The sequence below is a fragment of the Calliphora vicina genome, chromosome 3 (genome assembly GCF_958450345.1).
Source record: "Calliphora vicina chromosome 3, idCalVici1.1, whole genome shotgun sequence".
NCBI classification, from domain to species: Eukaryota; Metazoa; Arthropoda; class Insecta; order Diptera; family Calliphoridae; genus Calliphora; species Calliphora vicina.
In genome coordinates, this window is record NC_088782.1 from 83,872,609 (window position 1) to 83,893,699 (window position 21,091).

Below are 21,091 nucleotides of genomic sequence, written 5' to 3' on the forward strand. Positions count from 1 at the left end.
TGGCATGGGGCACATGTTTAGATGTGATCACCTGCCTGCTCTGGTTTGGTTCGGTCGTAGTCTTGACTGGCCTGACCTCCACAACAGTAGTATTTAGCATAGCCTCATACTTCTGTATGTGGTAGGTATGTTTACGCCGTAAACGCTTTTCCCTGGTGGTCAAGGACGCGGGATCTCGTGAGTCCAACGTCCTGACATACCGGATAGAGCGTTTGTAGCCCGCCAACCTTTTCCGTTCGTTCTGTTCTGAGTCCTGTTTTTTGTTTTTCTTTTCTGTGTCTCCCTTTGCAGGGTCATGGGCCTCCGACTTCCTTCGCTTTTAGCGGCTCGGAAGACACCATGAGTAAGTCCTCCTCATCAGTCTCATAAAGGTTTAACCCTTTCAGACCTGAGAGGTTGTCGTCACTGTCGTCCAAAGTCACTCTTTCCTCACTCTTTGTCGAGACTTACTAGTTAAATGTTTTATTAAATTGAATTGCAAAGTAAAAGTTCCTGAAGATATAAGTTTGTTAACACGTGTTAGAGGAGACGTTATGATAGATGACAAATCTGACATCGATACTGAAAAAATTCAAATAGTTGATACCGATAATAGTCAAACAATAGTTATAAAAATGGCAACAACAGAAAAGATCATACGTTAGCATGTGCTCTATATGTGCCTCTATTATTAGGGAAAATTATGATGGTAATCCTTTGACGCTCCATGCTTTTTTGGACAAAATTGAATTATTTGAAGAGCTTACGGATACAAATTTAAATGTTACGTTTTTGACATTTATTAAATCTAAGCTTGAGGCGAAGGCACGAGAGTCATTGCCATAGACCGTAACATCAATAGAACAGATTAAAACTGTTTTAAAAACGAGAATTAGGCCAGACAACTCTAAGGTTATAGCAGGGAAAATGACCACTTTAAGTGTCAGGAATAACAATTATTCAGATTTTGCAAAAGAGGCAGAAGCATTAGCAGACGCATTAGAACGATCCTTAGTCATTGAAGGCATAACGAAAAGTAAAGCTCATGAGATGGCAATTGAATAAACAGTTGCAGTATGTCGTTTAAATGCTAGGTCATATTTAGTCAAGTCTGTTTTAGCTTCATCAGTTTTTACGGACCCAAAAGAAGTCGTGGCAAAACTGATTGCCGAGCAGAATAATGAGACAAAGGAACGTCAGGTTTTAGCTGTTCAAACTTCTCGTAATAACAGGAACAATAACTCGTTTCATAATACCAATTTTCGTAACAACTAATCGGGGTAACAATTATGGAAATTTTCAAAATCGTGGTAACAATTATAGGAATTTTCGTGGTAACTATCATTTCAGAGGACATAACCGACGTTTTAATAATAATTATAATGTTCAAAATAACTATCGTGGAAACAATGTAAATCATTCTTCCCGAAACACTAACCAAATAGCTTCCGTTCGGACTTTAAACGCCGAAGTCCCTCAACAATCGTCGTTGAGGGTGATGGATCAGGAACAATAAAATCAGACCTGGAAAAATTACATTGTCAAAAATCAATTTATACTATGAACCTTAATTACACCGATTTTATCAAATTAAATTGTACTGATACAAATCAAACTTCTACATTTCTTGTTGATACTCAAGCTGATATTTCACTATTAAAAATCTCTTGTTTGAAAACTGATACTATTTTAAATGAAAATGAAATAATTAGCATTACTGGCATAACTGCAAACCCTATATTTACCTTGGGAACTATCTGTACAAACTTAATAATTTCAAATCAATTCATTACACAAGTTTTTCATATCGTCAAGGATGATTTCAATATTCCATCAAATGAAATTTTAGGAAAAGACCTTCTCAAGGACAATAAGTGCAAAATAAATTATGAGGATTTTTCCATAACGGTGAATTTTAAGAATAATATAGCAAAAATACCATTACTACATGGAACCAGAAATTATACTTGTATATTTCCACCTAGATGCGAAGTATTTCGAATCCTCTATTTGACTGGTATAACAGAACCTATGTTCATTGAATCTCAGGAAATCTGCAAAGATGTATTCATAGGTAAAGGGATAATTGATTAAACCGTCCTGTTTTAAGAATAGTTAATACTTCGGATGAATTTAAGTGTATTAAGAATGATAAAATTAAGGCAGAGAAACTTAAAAACTTCTATGTATATTCAATAAATGAGAATAGGATAAATGATGAGCGTATAAAAAACTGAGAAACATATTGAAAGTCCAAATGCCTAGTAACATTGAGAATAGCCTAATGCTAATTTACGAACAACACGTGGATATATTTTCTTTAGACACCGATAAAATGACAATAAATAATTTTTACGAACAGAAACTTAGACTAATAGATTCATCTCCAACGTACATAAAAAATTATAGGCTTCCTTATAGTCAATGGGAGGAAATAGACAAACAGGTGGCAAATCTATTTCAGAATGATTTAATAGAACCTAATCGCTCAAATTTTAACAGTCCCCTAATTCTCGTACCTAAAAAAATTTCAGATAATAAAGCTTATCGTATGTGTGTTGACTATCGTGCGGTAAACAAGAAACTTATTGCCGATAAATTCCCATTAACTCGTATCGATGACATCTTGGATAATTTAGGGCGAGCAAAACATTTTTCGATAATTGATTTATTTTCAGGATTTCACCAAATTCCATTACATCCGGACTCCAGAGATATCACAACATTTAGTACGGATAGAGGTTCCTTTCGTTGGAAGATTTAGCCATTTGGGCTGAATGTCGCTCCTAACTCATTTTCTAGAATGATGAGTATTGCTTTCTCAGGTCTAACACCCAACAAAGCGTTTTTATATGTCGATGACATAATTATTATTGGGTGCAGTGAACAACACCATTTGAATAACATAAGAGACGTTTTTGAAATCTTTAAAAACACAATTTGAAAATAAATCCGTTAAATGCAACTTTTTTCGTCCGGAAGATTTATACCGAATTTTGCGACTTTGGCCGCACCTTTAAACACATGACAAGAAAAAATTTTCAATTCAACTGGAATGAAATGTTTCAAAATTTATTTGAAAATCTTAAATCTGCTTTACTATCCCAGAAAGTTTTACAATATCCGGACTTTTCAAAACCATTCATAATAACGGTAGATGCATCGAAAGTCGGCTGTGAAGCAATATTAAGTCAGAATTTTGACGGTGACGATTTACCAATATATTTCGCTTCAAAGAACTTTACTTTATCGGAACAAAAGAAACCAACTATTGAACTTGAACTCTTAGCAACACATTTAGCAATAACCCAATTTCGTCCCTATATCTATGGCACTTATTTCATAGTACGATCGGATCATAGACCGTTAGTATATCTTTTCAACATTAAGGATCCATCATCAAAGCTAACGCGTATTCGTTTAAAACTATCAGAGTACAACTTTACGGTGGAATACATTAAAGGGAAAAACAATGTAGGAGCTTTATCAAGAGTCTCAATTAACGATTTGAAAAACTCAAACAATCAAATACTTACCATGACAACACGTTCAATGAAAAAGAACATGAAAATTAATAAGACTGATTTAAAACAATCTTTCAAAGAACAGAATATTACCAAATTAAAAGTTTACGATAAATTTTCTCATGATTTTACCAAAAAGATTCCAAAGATTAAAACAGAAATATTTAATATTGATGAAAAAAATAAAATATTGCGCATACATTTAAACAGAAAATTTAAAAAATTTCTATCACTTGAATTTGAGGTTGTTAACGAAACATTTCGATTTCGAGGTTACAGAATGCTGCCGACGATCACAAAATTTTTAGTGTAGAATGGGCAAAAGACGATTTATTTTTTACAATTTTCAGGATTCAGGATTTAAAAGATTGTGGTAATAGGATATTGAAAACTTTGGAAATCATTTTAACTGATCCAATTGAGATAATAACTGAAAATGACAAAAAATTTAAACTAATGCAGATATATCACAATGATCCCCTATTAGGTGGACACTGTGGACAAAAAATATTATACGCGAAAATTCGGACAAAGTTTTATTGGAAGAAAATTACTAAAAACATAGCAAAATTTGTTAGATCGTGCAAAAAATGTACTCTTAATAAGGTTAGACCTAAAAATATTGAGAAACATGTTTTAACACCAACTCCTACAAAAGCATTTGACGTCGTAGTTTTGGATACAGTTGGACCATTACCCCAATCGACCTATGGAAACAGATACGCATTGACCCTAAAGTGCGACTTATTCAAATACTTGGTTACTATATCTTTACCTGATATGTCAGCAGAAACAGTTGCCCGTGCAATTTTTGAAAATTTTATTTTGATTTACGGAAAAATTAATACGATAAAATCAGATTTAGGAACGTAATTTAAAAATGAACTTCTAGCTGAGCTTTGCAAACTTTTTAAAATTACAATAAATTTTTCTACTGTATACCATCATGAAACCTTAGGAACGGTCGAACGTAACCACCGAGTTTTCAATGAATATCTTCGATCATATTTAAATGAAAATAAAACAGACTGGGACACATATCTAAAATACTTCACATTTTATCACAACACAACTTCTAACACAGTTTTTGACAACAAATATACACAGAAAGAAAAAGCACTTCTAAATTTAAGTTTATTTTACTCAAATTTAGCCAGAATTGTATTTAAAAATTTAAGTACGATTCATACTCATTTGTACTTAGAACAAGTATAAACGGGATTGATTAAAAAAATCAAGCGGACATTTTCTTAAAACAAGAACGAAATTCTTGAATTAAGTAAGAAAATCTTGTTTTAAGTATAAGTGAGAAGTTAAATCAAGTAGTTAATTCTTAAACTTCAAATTAAGAGTGAGATAACTTGAAATAAGAAAAAATTCTTATATTGATCCATAATAGGGAAAGAGCGGTATAAAATTTATTCACTGAGCTGTTCTCAAAGCAATTTTCTACTCGCGCTGCACAGTGGTTTAGAAACTTTTTTTTTGGAAATAATTCGGTATCTCGGGAACTATTGGAGATATTATTACAAACTTTCACATGGTTAGAGCTTAGGTGTTTTTGAGTTGAATTACATTTGTTCGGCTTCCTAGGGGTAATACGGGCCAGTTTGTGCCCCCTCAAAGTTGGTCACCACGGGTCTCAAAATTTTTAAAAAAATCCCCAAAAATTCATTTATGATCCGAATGAGCTGAAATTTAAAATATAAATAGTCCTTGAGAAGATCTACAAAAAATACACTTACATGTGTAGGTTATCTCCTTCAGTTGAAGAGATATTTAGGTTTATTTATTTTTTTTTTTTTAATTTTTCAAATTTTTTTCAAAATATCAGTTATATTGGCAATAAAATTCTAAATAAAATAAAAAAACTTGGTAACAGTTATCTCGTCCGTGTAAAAAGTTACACGCATCCAAAGTTGGAACATGTAAAATGGGCCTAATTTTTTACGATTTTTCCTAAGAAAGTCCCTATATTTTTTCTCTTGTAGAAACAAATTTTCTTTGGTACTATATACAATTTTTATATGTTCCGGAAAGAAAACAAATACGGAACTTTTTCGAGGATCGGTGCTTAGCCTTTTTAGAATTTTTTACTGAAACCTAAATATTTTTTTTTTAATTGTCCAAGTTTGGATAGGTCTGGGGGATACTGTGTCCGCTTAAGTGAGCCCAATTTTACTTTACATGCTTTTGCATTAAGTTTTCTTTCCGGAACATATAAAAATTGTATATAGTACCAAAGAAAATTTGTTTCTACAAAAGAAAAAATATAGGGACTTTCTTAGGAAAAATCGTAAAAAATTAGGCCCATTTTACATGTTCCAACTTTGGATGCGTGTAACTTTTTACACGGACGAGATAACTGTTACCAAGTTTTTTTTATTTTATTTAGAATTTTATTGCCAATATAGCTGATATTTTGAAAAAAAATATCTAAATCTAAAAAACAAAAAAAAATCTAGCAAAATTAAAAAAAAAAAAAAATAAACCTAAATATCTCTTCAACTGAAGGAGATAACCTACACATGTAAGCGTATTTTTTGTAGATTTTCTCAAGGACTATTTATATTTTAAATTTCAGCTCATTCGGATCATAAATGAATTTTTGGGGATTTTTTTAAAAATTTTGAGACCCGAGGTGACCAACTTTGAGGGGGCACAAACTGGCCCGTATTACCCCTAGGAAGCTGAACAAATGTAATTCAACTCAAAAACACCTCAGCTCTAACCATGTGAAATTTTGTAATAATATCTCCAATAGTTCCCGCCGTGAACTCAAGTTATAAAATCTATTCTTTATTCAACAATAAAATATCCAAAGAGTTTCATGGTTAAACATTAACTAACTCTTTATTTTAATTTTCTTCTTATCTTACTTATTTATACTTATCTTATCCCATCATATAATTTGACATATGTACTTATGATTATAATTGACATTTACATGAATGCTAATTATAGTAATATTCAGGGCTGGAACTACACCTCCCTTTTTTATAAAAAACATAATAGAATTAAAAATACTCATATGCGAAATTTTGTTTTAATTACATATATTAAATATTAAAGATAAAACTAGATATAAAGTACTTTATATATGTAAAATTTGATTTTGGCATCATAGACTTTAGGAGTTCCATATGTACCTCCCTTTTTTATATAAAAAAAATTGGATCAAACAAGATGATGATGAATTATAAAATAATATAAAATATTTTGTTTCTATTTATAATATACTAGCTGACCCGACAGACGTTGTCCTGTCCAAGCAACAATAGCATACATGTAAATCAATGTACATACATATTTTGAATTTTTATATAAAAAATCGAGTTTTTGTCAGAAATATGAGTGATCACAGATCGAGCAGCTTTTTCCTGATTAAGCGCTTATTGGCCAAGTTATTAGTGAATTTTGATATTTTGAGTTTTGTATAAAAAATCGGTTTTTGTTCAGATATATGAGTGATCACAGATCGATCTCCTTTTCTTGATTAAACGCTTATTGGCCAAGATATTAGCGATTTTAGATATGGTGAGTTTTTATATAAAAAATTGATTTTTGGCCAGAAATATGAGTAATCAAAGATCGAGCAGCTCTTCCTGATTAAACCCTTATTGGCCAAGTTATTAGCGATTTTAGATATGGTGAGTTTTTATATAAAAATCGATTTTTGTTCAGAAATATGTGATCACAGATCAAGCTCCTTTTCTTGATTAAACGCTTATTTGGCCAATATATTAGCGATTTTAGATATTGTGAGTTTTTATATAAAAAATCGATTTTTGGCCAATGCAAATAGAAACACTCATCGTTTCTCGGATGGACCTAATGTGTCGTTAGAAAATAAATGGGGGAAACCTGGAACTGGAATGCCTTGTTTCCGTTGAAATTTCTTTAACGATTGATTTCAAGTATATATTCCAAGGATTATAGCAGCGTTCGGCCAAATTTATCATTCCAGCACATATCAAAAAATCTGGTCAATGTTGTAGATGGCGGTCGATCAACCATTTTTCAGATGCCATATTTGGCCTTTGGTCACATATAAGTGGGCATATTATTGGGCGTAAAAAACTTTTGTGGACTATTGCGAACATTTAAAAGAAAATAGCCAAATCGGTCCAGGCGTTCTGCGATTTTAGATATATCGAAAAAAAAGTGCGCGTGGTAAATTTTTCTTACGAATTTTCTTACTACGAACATTTAAACTAAAAATTAGCCAAATCGGTGTAGCCGTTTTACGATTTTAGACAAATGGAAAAAAGTGGGCGTGGTAAATTTTTTTTTTTGGACTATGACCAACATTAAAAAAAAATTGTCTAAATCGGTCCGGCCGTTCTCAACTGATGCAATTACCAACGAACGACAATTGATTTTTATTTATATAGATAGATTATTTTTTTTTGTTTGTATTACATATGTATAATGAATAAATGGACAGTTTTTTCTTTTTTTGTAATTTTGTTATAAATTGTTACATTAGTATCGTTTATGTTTTTACAATATATGGACCTTCATATATGTTTTTTATGTTTGTCATAGGGTTATGTTTGCCATAGGGTTATTTTTATAGTAAAACATTATCTAATTTATAGATTTTTGGTAATTATTCGAACTTTTTATATACATATATAAATTGAAAGTAAATTTTTAATTAGGCTTAAGTTCATTTATATTATAATTTATTTGTAATAATTCAAAGAATATCATTAATTTTTATACAGTATTGGTTTAGAGAATTTATCATAATAATTTTTGTTTCCGTTCTTGTGCTTATCTATCAATTGTTTAGCAATAATATTAGTTTTTTGCAATCTGTACTTAACTTCCTTGCTGTAGTTGTCAAGGTTGTAAATTGGATCTAGTTTTGTATTAAGTTCGTTAGGCAAAACTGCATTTTTACCAAAAACAAGTTCAAAGGGTGTACACTCATAAAAAAAATTGAGTAATCCGTACTTAAATCAATCCGGAGCGGTGTCAATAGTAGGGTAAGTACGGATTTTCTTAAATCGAGTACAAAATACTTGATTCAAGTACGGATTCATCAAGCCCAAAAATCTTAATTTTAGCTCTATAGAATAAGATTTGTTAAATTATATTTGCAAAAATCTGTATTATTAAATGCTTATCTGAATTGTTTCCACTTAAAAGCTTCTTCCTAAATACTATTCGAAGACCAAGAGGAGGTATTGCTTCCTTAATGTTTTCACCTTTCATATACTGCAAGCTGTTTTATGTTACCTTAGAGTCAATTTTTTCCCTTTTCTCATTTTTCCTATTCAAATTCAATGCTAAAAAACTCCCGGGGAACAAACTGCCGCGGAATTTTTTATTCATGATTGGGCTGAATATGAAAATTGTTTATAAATTCATTTATAATATTAACTATACAATATTAAAGATTTACCCCCATATCCATAAACAATTTTCAAAGGTTTATAAAACAATATTTCCATACAAAATTCGTTTTATAAACCTTTGATAAATTTAAAAATTATTTATTAATATGATGGCTATAATATAGACACACAAACATCAAGCACGAGAATTCTTAAACTAAGAACAAAATGCTTGTATTATTTGTTTAGAAGTGCACATTTTGTTGTTTGCGTCTTAAAAACCCTGTTTCTAAACGATATGCGCAACTACATATGTATGTGTGTGTTAGTACAAATGAAAAAATATTTCCCAGCAGTTAAGCAAGTAGTCAATGTATCCCTTAAAGACAGTAATTGTCACAAATGTCTTATCACTTGGCTGCCTCCAATTTATATATTTTGGTCATTTGTCACGTGTGTGCACTTTGTAGTGCAGAGAGAAGACAATTGGTTACTTTGTACATCCCAAGTAATCTAGCGTAAAGACGATCGTCACTTAAGTGTCTCTAAGTAATCTGGAATGTAGCCACCTTAATCGTTTTGTGAGTAATTCGTACTCAAATGTCTTACCACCTGGCCGACTCCAATATATATATTTTGGCCATTTGACACGTATGTGCTCTTGCAGAGAAGACAATTGATTTCTTTATACACCACAAGTAATCTGGCAGGAAGACAATCGTCACTTTAGTGTCTCTAAGTAATCTACGGTGAAGTCACTTTAAAATATTATTTTGTGCTGTACTTTAGAAAGTAGTTATTTTACCCACCAGACAGTTTTCATACAAAAATATTTTTAACCGACAGTATAACTATTAGTTAGGTCATAACCAGGCTTCGTGTTAATGGAGGTAAGACTAGTAATTTAACTTACGCTAAGTAACCTGGAGTCGGTCAATCTGGCTATGTACTATTGTATTTTAAATATAACATTTTGGTTTTATAACATATTACAACTCTTAAATTGAACTTAAGAAATTAGTTATTTAACTCACCAGAAGTGATTTTTTGGAAAGTCGATTGTGACTTTGTGTCCCTTTGTAATAGGAAAAGTAGTTTGTATAATTTGTATGTTTTTTTTACCTTAGGGATAAGTCATTATACTCACTACAAAGTTGATAATGCGGCATGTATTATCATATTAATGTCCCTTGGTAGACCAATCACTGGACATATCAAAACTATAATAATGTATATATTTAAGGGCTAGCTACTTTACTCACCAATAATGTCAATATTACTGAACCATAAAGAGCACTTTAAAAATCATTTTATATTATTATCTTTATTTCCCCTTATACACAATCAATTTTTAAATTTGTAAAATGTTTTTTAAAATAAAATTTCCATACAAAATTTGTTTTATAAACCTTTGATAAATTTAAAAATTTATTATGATAAGGTCTATTACATTTAACATACACAAATAAATCTAGATTGGGACAAAAGAAGACAAAATTAGAATTGATTTTAAATGTGTATATACCTATTTGATATGTTACTTACTACAATTATTTTCGTAGAGACACATGACTAGGTACATATGTATTGTATTTTAAATATTACAATTTAGTTTTATAACTTAAGAAATTAGTTATTTTACTCACCAGAAGTGATATATTGGAAAGTCAATTGTCATTTTGGGTCCCTTGGTAATCTGAAGAGTAGTCTGTTTAAATTTTATGATTTTATTTTTCTTTAGGGATTAATCATTCTACTCACTACAAAGTTTATAATGTGGTGTATATTATTATATTACTGTACCTTGGCAAACAAAGGCTCAACTATAATTTCTTTATGCTTTTTCAGAGAAAAAATTAATTCTTCATTTTAATTGATTAATTTTTTTAATTTCGGAATTTTCTATGTTAATTCTTATTCCTTCGAATATAAAAAAATAAGTTTTATTAAATGGAAATTAATGTCCAATAATAGTCAACCCAAAAACTCATCTGTCACTCTAGTGGTAACACTGATCATATTCAAGGTCAAAAAAAGAAACAAGAGAAAAAGAAAATAAAATAAATCAGTTTACTTGTGCAAGAGTTGGAAAGTTCAGTGCCATGGTAATATACAATACTATGAAAATATTTTTGTATGTATTTATATATTTTTAAACTGTATTTAAAAATTAAATAAGGTTTTGATATTATAAATTTATTATAAGTTAGTGTTTGTCCTCCGTGATGTAAAGACGTCTTTATGTGCGGTGAAAAAAAGAAAAAAAACGGGAAAATTAAAATACATAACAAGAACAAATATACATACCAAAAATCAACCAACAAAAATTTTAAAAACCATAACAACAAATAAGATCAAACCATAACAAAACTCACACCTATGATAAATTATCAACAATTTTTAAGAGAAAACAAATCTCTTAAATTATTCTACGACACACTGACCACACAAAGGGCTTTTATACCTCTAACTAAGTGTTTTTGTTGTTCTCTTCCTTCCCTTATTAATTTCCTTTTCTCTTAAAAAAATTTCCCTTCGTATGATACAGTGATTTTTGTACTCCGATTGTAGTTGGAATAATTAGTGTCTAAGGCAGTGATGTTCAAAAATAAAAATGAAGATGTATTGGTGAGAGAGCTACCCAGCAAACATAATGTCAAGCACTTAAAATAAGAACAAAATAAAGAATGTTTAGATTTAGAATTTTTGACAAATATAACCAATTTATTAAATGAATGTAATTTAAATGTTAAGGAAATAAAAGAATATACATTATACGGCCGAAATTCTCTCAAATTTTTTATTTATTTCTGACTTTGTTGTTTTGTGTTCAATTGTAATTGAAACGCGTGTGTTTGCTATGCTTCGTCCAAAGACCAACCAACAACAATGCTTAATGAATTTCTGAAAAAATGAGACATTTGTTATACTCTTTTAAAGAGAATAAGAATATGTGTGTTGTTACTCAGCGCGAAAGCACAATGAAATGAACATCATTGGTCTAAGGCATAACACTAAACTCTTATTATTCGATTCAATTACAATCAGTTTTCACTTGTCTCTGTTATTTTACTGATACTGACTTGAATTGTTTTTTCATTATATTTTATTTATTACATCTCAATATGTCAAGTAATTTTCGTATAGATATTTGCAACATACGTGGCCTAAGATCCAATTTTTTTTCCCTATTTGTAGCATATAACGTGTTGAAAATTGGAAATGTTTGTGGAAGCATAAACAAGCGAGTTGCATGCATTTATCCAGCCTTATTGCTCGTCGGAGGGGAGGTTCGTTGCCTGCTGCTTCGTTTAAAATGTTGCCACTATAAGATTTTAAATTTGCATGCAATATATTAAAAGAATATTAATGAAAATGAATATAAAAAAAGAAACTTTCTAAAACCATAAAGTCTGATTGAATCTGATGTTTCGACTCAATATACTGCCCACCCTACCATGATTACTAAAGCCAAATCCAAAAATAAACCACTTAGTAATCCCATTTCCTTACAGCAAATAACCAAAAGTTTTTAAATCAAAACAGTTAAATTTTCAAATTTAGCACAAAATCATATTGATTTATTAAAAATAAAATTTCAAATTAAAAATTTAAACATTATGTCGAAAAATATTGAATTGAATTTATATGTAATGAAAATTGTTTCGTTTATAAAAAAAACAATAACAAAATTATAGCAAATAAAATAAAGAAAACAAAAAAAAAACTCTTAAATCTATAGTAAATTGACTTAATGGTTCACTATGTGGTCATTAACCTCACAACAATATGACACAAAATATTTCTTACAATAAAATTTGGTAACCATACTAAAATTTAAAAATAATAATATTAATTTACAAAAACATGATTCTTAATTATTTTTAATTTCAATTTGCATTGTTTTATTAGTTTTTAGTTTTAATTATCATTAATTTAATAGAAAAATCAAAAACATAAATTTTGGTATGGTCACCCCAAATAATAAAAAGAAAATATAAATATTAATAAACAAAATTACTACAGAGAACAAAGAGAGTTAAAAAACAAACATTAAGAGAGACTTACATTATTCTTGATGCTCCCACGCCGAAAGATCTTTCGATGAGTACAGCTGTAAATATGTATGTAGCGTTGGCTTATTTAAGAGAGGATTAAATGTTCATGTTCTCTGTAATTTTTACATAGCACTAAACTTATTTCTTTTTTTTTTTATGTTTCTAATTTAAATTTTTTTTATAATAGAGTTAATATAATTTCAAAATACATTTAATACAATTACATTACATTAAACAAAAAAACCATCACACATATAAATCAACATTTAATTATAATTATTTTTGCGGCATTGCCAGATCAAATGTTCAACCAATTAAAGAGAGTGTTTATATGTTTTTGACAATAAATATATTTATATGTGTGTGATTTGGGCACTAATGTTAATGCAATTGCATTAAAGTCAAGCTTGTTTTTTTTCACAAAGTCAAATAAATTCTTTTGTTACACTAGACAACAAAAATCACTTATAATTTAAATAATTAACACTAACAAATTAACACTTAAACATATTTTAATATTCAAAATTTTAATAAATAATCTTTTCTTTATGATATTCTTTTTTTTTGTTTTAAACAAAGGCAATTAGTTCTTTTTCCATTTAAATTTTTTTAGGTTTTTATATTTTTTTTGCAATTTTCTTTTATTTATATTTTTTTTAGCAAATAAAATTTAGATTTTTCTATATTTCATAATATTTTACTTCTCTAAAACTTTTCACTTTTCTATATTTCTTAATTATTTGATTTTTTTATGAATTTCTTTAAACATTTTTATTTCTGTTAACCTGTGTAAATCAAAAGGTTTCGGTTAACACATATTTTGTTGTTGTTATTCAGTTGTTTTTTTCTTTTTATGTATTCTTTTAATTAGTTATAGGTTTTAGCAATTCTGTTTTCTTTTTTTTTTTAAAAAAATTTATGTATATGGTTTTACCATTATATTTGTTAGAAATTGTTTGTTTTTCTAATTTGGGTTTCTTATCTATATATTTTACACACTTTTTACTTTGCACTCAACACTATCACGACACAATCCCGACGCTGACTGAAGATGCTCTCTCCCAGAGAAAATACCAATGCCTCCAGAAGTTGTTTGGGACAAAAAGTTAGCAATTAAGGGCAAAAGAAACGTATAATTGGGTGCCAATCTAAATAGAATAACAAAAAAATTGATTTTGTCACACTAAATAGAAGAGAGATTCTCTTTGTATTAAATATTACCATGAAAAATTGGCACCTTTTATATAAAATCCAACCAAATGTAGAAAATCAACCACAGATTTGCACCTTTCAATCTATAAATTTGAGATTAAAAGTGTTTGTCAAATTATGATGAAAAACTTATTTTATTGAGGAAATCTCACCTGTCAATTTCGGTTTTTACCAAAATTAAAAATAAATCCAATTTGGACAATTTCTGGCCTATCAAAGAAACTGATGTTGTTTTCTCTCAACAAAAACTAACATGAAATAAATAAAAGAAAACACAAGATAGGCTTATTATTCCTCAAAAAGAATAAAAGCAATTAAACAAACGTTTTGTTAAACAAATAATACTTACAGTTTCCTTTATTCTTTTGAACAAAAATGTAACAAAACTTTAAAAAAAAAACAAATGATTTTAAAAATGGTATATTTTAAACTTTGTTATTTAATTTAAACTTGACTATAGGCGATCCTCAAGGAAAATGGCAGAGTTTTCCCTCTAAAGCCATAATGAAATCTTGGTTGGCGTTCACAATTTAGCGGTTTGGAAGGATAACATTTCTATTCCCAAACAAAATTGTATTTTTGACAAACAAATATCAATATAAACGTCAATTTAACGATAGGAGCAAAACGAATGTTCCAACTATGCACCACTAGATGGCGTTGTTAACTATGTTAACATCTATGTTAAATCTTTTTAACGGAGTCAATAAAACCCAAATTTGAAAGAAAAACAAACAACATCATAAACTATTTATTGTTGTTTATTATTATTTATTATTTATTATTTATTATTTATTATTTATTATTTATTATTTATTATTTATTATTTATTATTTATTATTTATTATTTATTATTTATTATTTATTATTTATTATTTATTATTTATTATTTATTATTTATTATTTATTATTTATTATTTATTATTTATTATTTATTATTTATTATTTATTATTTATTATTTATTATTTATTATTTATTATTTATTATTTATTATTTATTATTTATTATTTATTATTTATTATTTATTATTTATTATTTATTATTTATTATAATCAAAATATAGTACATTTTGATCATTTTTAGAAAGAAAACATAAAAATTTAAATCTTGTTCCATAAAATCATTTTCTCATAGCAAGCGACATTACATTTCCCCCCTGTTAAAATCAGACTTTGGGGTTTGAAGAAATCAAAACACAAAGCTGATAACGCTTGCTTTATCATAAATCATGTTTTGAATTTGATTATTATTGCCGAATGTCTTTGGCATGGTAATTCCCTATCAAATTTCCTTTCAAATCCTCAAGTTCATAGTAACTATTACCTATCTTTCTACGTACACGAGCCTTGACAAATATCGGAGCAAGTTTTGCATTGTAGCCTTGTTCAAAGTTACTTTGCTTGAAATTTCGGCGGAAAACCTCTTGACCTTCTTCATAGGAAACCTCTTTGGATCTAAGGTTGTAAGACCGTTCATTGCGTTCAAACTGTTTTTGCATTAATTCTGAAGCTTTCTTTGCCATAATTTGGAGCGAATCGTTTCTGTCAAATCGCACAGATCTATCATCCAACATATCTAACTGTCTCAATAATGAATAGGTAGCACCATTTGTAACCATATGTTGGCCGAAGGTTAAATAGTAAGGTGACGTACCAATGGCTGAATGAACTGCTGAACGTAGGGCACAACTTATGTTACTAAGGAGCTCATCCCAGTTCTTTTGATCTGGCTTAACATAAGACTTAATTGCAGATAAAACCGACCTGTTAACACGTTCCGAAGCGTTGGCTTGAGGAGCATGTACCGCTGTGAATGTGTGATTAATGCCATATCTTTTCAAAAAAATCACCAAATAGTTTTGCCTTGAATTGCGAACCATTGTCAGAAACAATGGTTTCTGGGACACCAAAAGTATGAAACAAATCCTGTTCTAAATATTTTATGACGACATCTGACGTTAGCTTTTTAACTGCCTTTAAAAACGGAAATTTTGAATAATGGTCTAACACAATGAAAATTCCTACATTTCCTGTACGAGATCTCGGATAAGGACCTAAAAAATCAATAAAAATCTTTTGGAAGAAGCGATGAGTTTCCCCAGTTTTCCCCATTGGTGGTCTAAGAACATGGTTAGGATGTTTTGTTGTCTTGCATACCTCACAGTTATTTATATAGTTCTTGACATCAACAGCTAAATTTGGCCAAAAATAAAATCTTCTGATTCGTTCAAGTGTTTTGTTTATACCACCATGAGCTGATAGTGAACTATTGTGAGCCTTAAAAAGAATATCAGGGACTATTTCCTTTGGAATCCAAAGTTTCCACGACAAATCATCATGAAGCTTCTCTCCCGTAACATGTTCGGTACGTCTGTAAAGATAACCGTCCACTATCTTCAAGTCCGGCATCTGGTCTAGTTTTTCTCCAACCTTATCTAATAGTTGTTTGTAGTCATCAGATTTAAAGTGTGCAGAATCAAGGTCTACAAAAACCCCAGTATCACTATCCGAATCTGTCAAGCTCTCTAATGCGGACAAATCTTCAGTATTGGCCCTAGATAAAGTATCAGGAACTATGTTCAAACTACCACGCCTATGCTGAATGTCAAATTTGTAACCCTGTAGTTTTAAAGCCCATCGAGCAAGCCGCGTACTTAAATCTGTCTGAGACATAAGCCACTTCAAAGACGCATGGTCTGTGATGACCGTGAACTTATGCCCTTCGACGTATGGTCTAAACTTTTTCACGCTTAGCAAGGCTGCCAAACATTCTTGTTCGGTTACTGAATAGTTTCGTTGGGCTTGGTTGAGTTTCTTGGACATAAATGCCACAGGAACCTCTTCACCTTCCGAATTCTTTTGAACCAGTACACTTCCTATACCCGTTTTACTAGCATCACAATGTATGAAAAACGGTTTAGTGAAATCAGGGCTATGTAAAACGGGAGCGGTGCTCAAATGAGACTTTAAAACCTCAAAAGCCTTTTGAGCTTCATCGGTCCATACAAATTTACGTTTAGTACTCATCAAATCAGTCATAGGTGTAGTAATAGAAGCATAATTCCTGATAAATTTCCGGTACCAACCCGTCATTCCCAGAAATCTTCGAACTTGTTTCACGGATCTTGGAACTGGGAAGTCTGTTATGGCGGACACTTTCTCCGGATCCGTTTGAATAACCCCATTACCAACCACATGACCTAAGTACTTCACTTCCGGTACACAAAATCGACTCTTTTCTACATTAATGGTCAGTCCAGATTCCCGAATTTTACCAGCAATAACCCTTAGAACCTCAAGGTGCTTTTCGAACGTATCCGAAATGATCAGAAGATCATCCAGATAGACAAACACTTCTGTCCTGAGAGATGGCGGTATCACTTTGTCCATGAGTCTAGACATGGTCTGTGGAGCATTACAAAGCCCAAAAGGCATTACGGTATAGTGATACAGCGGTCTCCCAGGAACAGTAAATGCTGTCTTTTCTCTAGATCCCAAATCCAACGGAATCTGCCAAAAAGCATCCTTGAGATCCAAAGTGGTTATAAATTCGGCTTTTGGTAGTCTACTTAGGATTCCGTCGATTTGTGGGAGGGGATAAGCATCACCTACTGTAACTGCGTTCAGTTTACGGCTATCCAAACACAACCTATTCTTCCCAGGCTTCCTATGTAAGACTACTGGCGAAGACCAGGCACTGTTTGATTCTTCGATAACCCCTAGCGATAACATTCTATCCAATTCCTCGTAAATCAATTTCTCAATAGCAGGAGAAACAGGAAAGTGTCTTTGCTTTATGGGCCTAGCGTCTCCTGTATCAATAACATGGCTTAAAACACTTGTCTTGCCTAGACCTTCTTTAGCAAATGAAGGAAATTGATTTATGACCTGTTGCATTCTTTGTTTTTGTATCGATGACAAGGGAATTTGGTTTACAATTTCATACACAGAGGAATTCGAATTTAAAAGAGAAAACTTTTCTATACCATCAGGCAGCAAATCATACAATTGCCAAAAGTCTATTCCTAAAAATAGATTTCGCTCTAGACCTGGGATTATAAAAATAGTTATAGATTTCTCTACTCCTTTAAACAAAATTTTAGTTTCTACAAAACCCACTATGTTCTGGCTTCTACCATCAGCAGTTTTTATAGAAGATCGAATTCTCTTATATGAAATCCCCGAAGATAAAAATTCTTGTGCAGCTTCAGAACCAATGCAACTTATTGACGCACCTGTGTCTAACAAACCTAGAATATTTTTGTCAAAGAGAATTACCTCAGCATATGGTCTTACATCACAAGGTTTATCCAACACGGATGCGATAAATTTATGTTTAAATTGCTTGACCTTTTGCCAAAAATTTCGTATACGTAGAGAAGATCTATTAGGTTTAGGACTACTATTAAAAATACGATTTCTAATTTGATAATATTCTCGTAATCTAATGTGAAAAGGTTTGAAATGCTGAGGAAAATTTGAAAAATTCTTGTGTGAGTCAAATCCGGGTGTGTTAAAATCTGTTGGTTTTGCATTTATAACATTTTGCTTGTTTATATGGTTATTTCCTGTTAATTCATTTTCTATTCTGTTAGGGTTTTGTAAAATTGAAACTACAGTTCCGTTTCCTGAGATGGTTTTTTGTGTGCACATCTCTGGGCACTGAATTTTAAGTTTTTTGACTGACAATATTTGCAGTTTGGCTTATATGTATCAGCTTTTCCACAACCATAACAGAAAACTGTACGTGCTGATAGGCAATCTTGGTATCTATGACCAGGTTTCTGACAATTCCAACAAACTAAATTTACTTCTGCCACTTCACCACTATCACAAACTAAACTTTCGTCAGGCTCATCCTCAAAGTCTCTATCAATTTCAGAAATACGTTTCTGTATTGGAGGCGCTCTCGAAAAACTAACCCCATGTTTTCTACGGATGTCAGCCATGAAGAACTCTCTTCTTCGACAGACATCTCTTAAATGTTGGACAGTGTAAATCTGGGTGTTTAAAATTTCATGTTGTATATCTGGGAGTAAATTACGTCTCAAGATTTCAACTAGAGTTGTATCCTCTATAGGAGTCTTCAAACGATCCACCAACTCGTTAACGGCTTCATAGAAACTATCAAAAGTTTCGTTTGGTTTTTGTTTCCTGTCCCTTATCAATTCTAAAAAGTCAATATCAGTGCGAGAATCTCTGTATTGTTCTCTAAGCGCTTTGCACAATTTAGGCCAGGTTATTCTAGGATCTCGTTGGTGAAATCGCCAGAACCAATCAGTAGCCTTTCCCTCGAATAATGAACCAGCGTTGTTACATAACAACTCAAAGTCTCCATACAATGTTTGTGCAGTTAGAGCCTCAACTCTATAGATAAAGCTATCTACTGACAAACCATTTGTTGACCCTGAGAACTTTATTTTCCAATTTGAAATTGTTTGTAAAACTTTGTCTGGTCGAACATATAAGTCAGAGGACAAAGCTGATCGGTGATTGTTGCTGTTTGGTCTAGGGATTGCATTACCATTGTTAGAACGAGATTGAGAAGGAGATTCAGTAGAATGTTCTTGTCGCATTCCCAACATTTCCCTAAATGTCTGTTGCTCAACAGCTGGTAATGTTTGCATACGTGGTGACATTTGATTAGCTGAAGGTGGGGGTTGTAAGTGCTGTTGTTGAGGTTGAGCATTACTTAAGATATTTGGGCTAAACCTAGCAAGACTTGTCTGAATGTTGGACTCAATTAGAGAAGCTATCTGGCTGTTCAATGCCGAAAACAGTTGGGCTTGTTGGGCAGAAACTATTCTAGTTATCATTTCCTTTAAAACATCATTCTGAATGATAGACACAGCAGGATTAGAAGCTGGTGAACCAGAACTGGAAGAATTTTGAGTGGTGGGGACTAAAGCAGGTTGTACTGACACAGAATCTCCCTCTAATTGTGACATTGAAGGTTCTCTGAACGAGGAGCTTAAAATTGCAGGTGGTTCTGTTGTATTTAAATCACTAGCTTTAGAACGAGTCTTAACGCCAGTTGTAGCATCTGTGCTTGAATCAGAAACAATACGTGTGTTGCAAATTGGACAATATGGTCTAGTTTTTATACTTTTCGACAAACAAGGTTTGTGAAAAATATGCCCGCAACATGTTTGAATTTGGCTAGTTTTAGACAAGATTACACTGCGACATACATCACACGTAGTTGTCTTGTCACCAGGGGCAATATTGTCTGGATTCATTATAAAAAAAAACAAAATAAAAAAAATTTAAAATAAAATAAAATTTAAAATTTAAAAAAAACCAAAATTAATTCGCAATGAAATCAATTATTTAGAATTGCTATGAATTGTTTAAAAAAAATACAAAATTATTAAAATTGAAAAATTCAATAAATTCTAAACGAATTTTAAAATGCTTTGGTTTCTAAATTATGTTTATAATTCCTGGACACGGAAATCTGTCAATATAACAGGAAAAGGAAAGTCACAAAACAAATATACAATTGTCTGTTATTGACTCACTCACACAAAAAGAAAACAAAATTTTAGCAAAAGTTGATTAACACAACAAGAGTTGTTTAATGTTACTATTACAAGAGTGTTATATAACTCTCAAAAAACCAAATATGCCTACAATGCGTATAAGCAATAACACATCAAACAAAAGAGACTACTTGTTTTTGTTCAATACTTTTGTTTGTAGAATTTTCAAACTTTTAAAATTGGAAATTATCTTATGAGAAATTATGAAATATGTTTTAGAACTGTAAGAAAATGAAAAATTTAATAAAAATTAAAAAAATGATTTAGAAATGTAATAGCAATGCTATGAAAGAAAATTTGAAAATAAATTTAAAAAAAAATGAACAAGATTCAAGTTTAAATGAAAAAAACTCGTTTAAACGAAAATGAAAAAAAAACGTTTAAAATAAAAACCGAATTTTAAAGTAAAAAAAATCAGATAAAAATTAAAA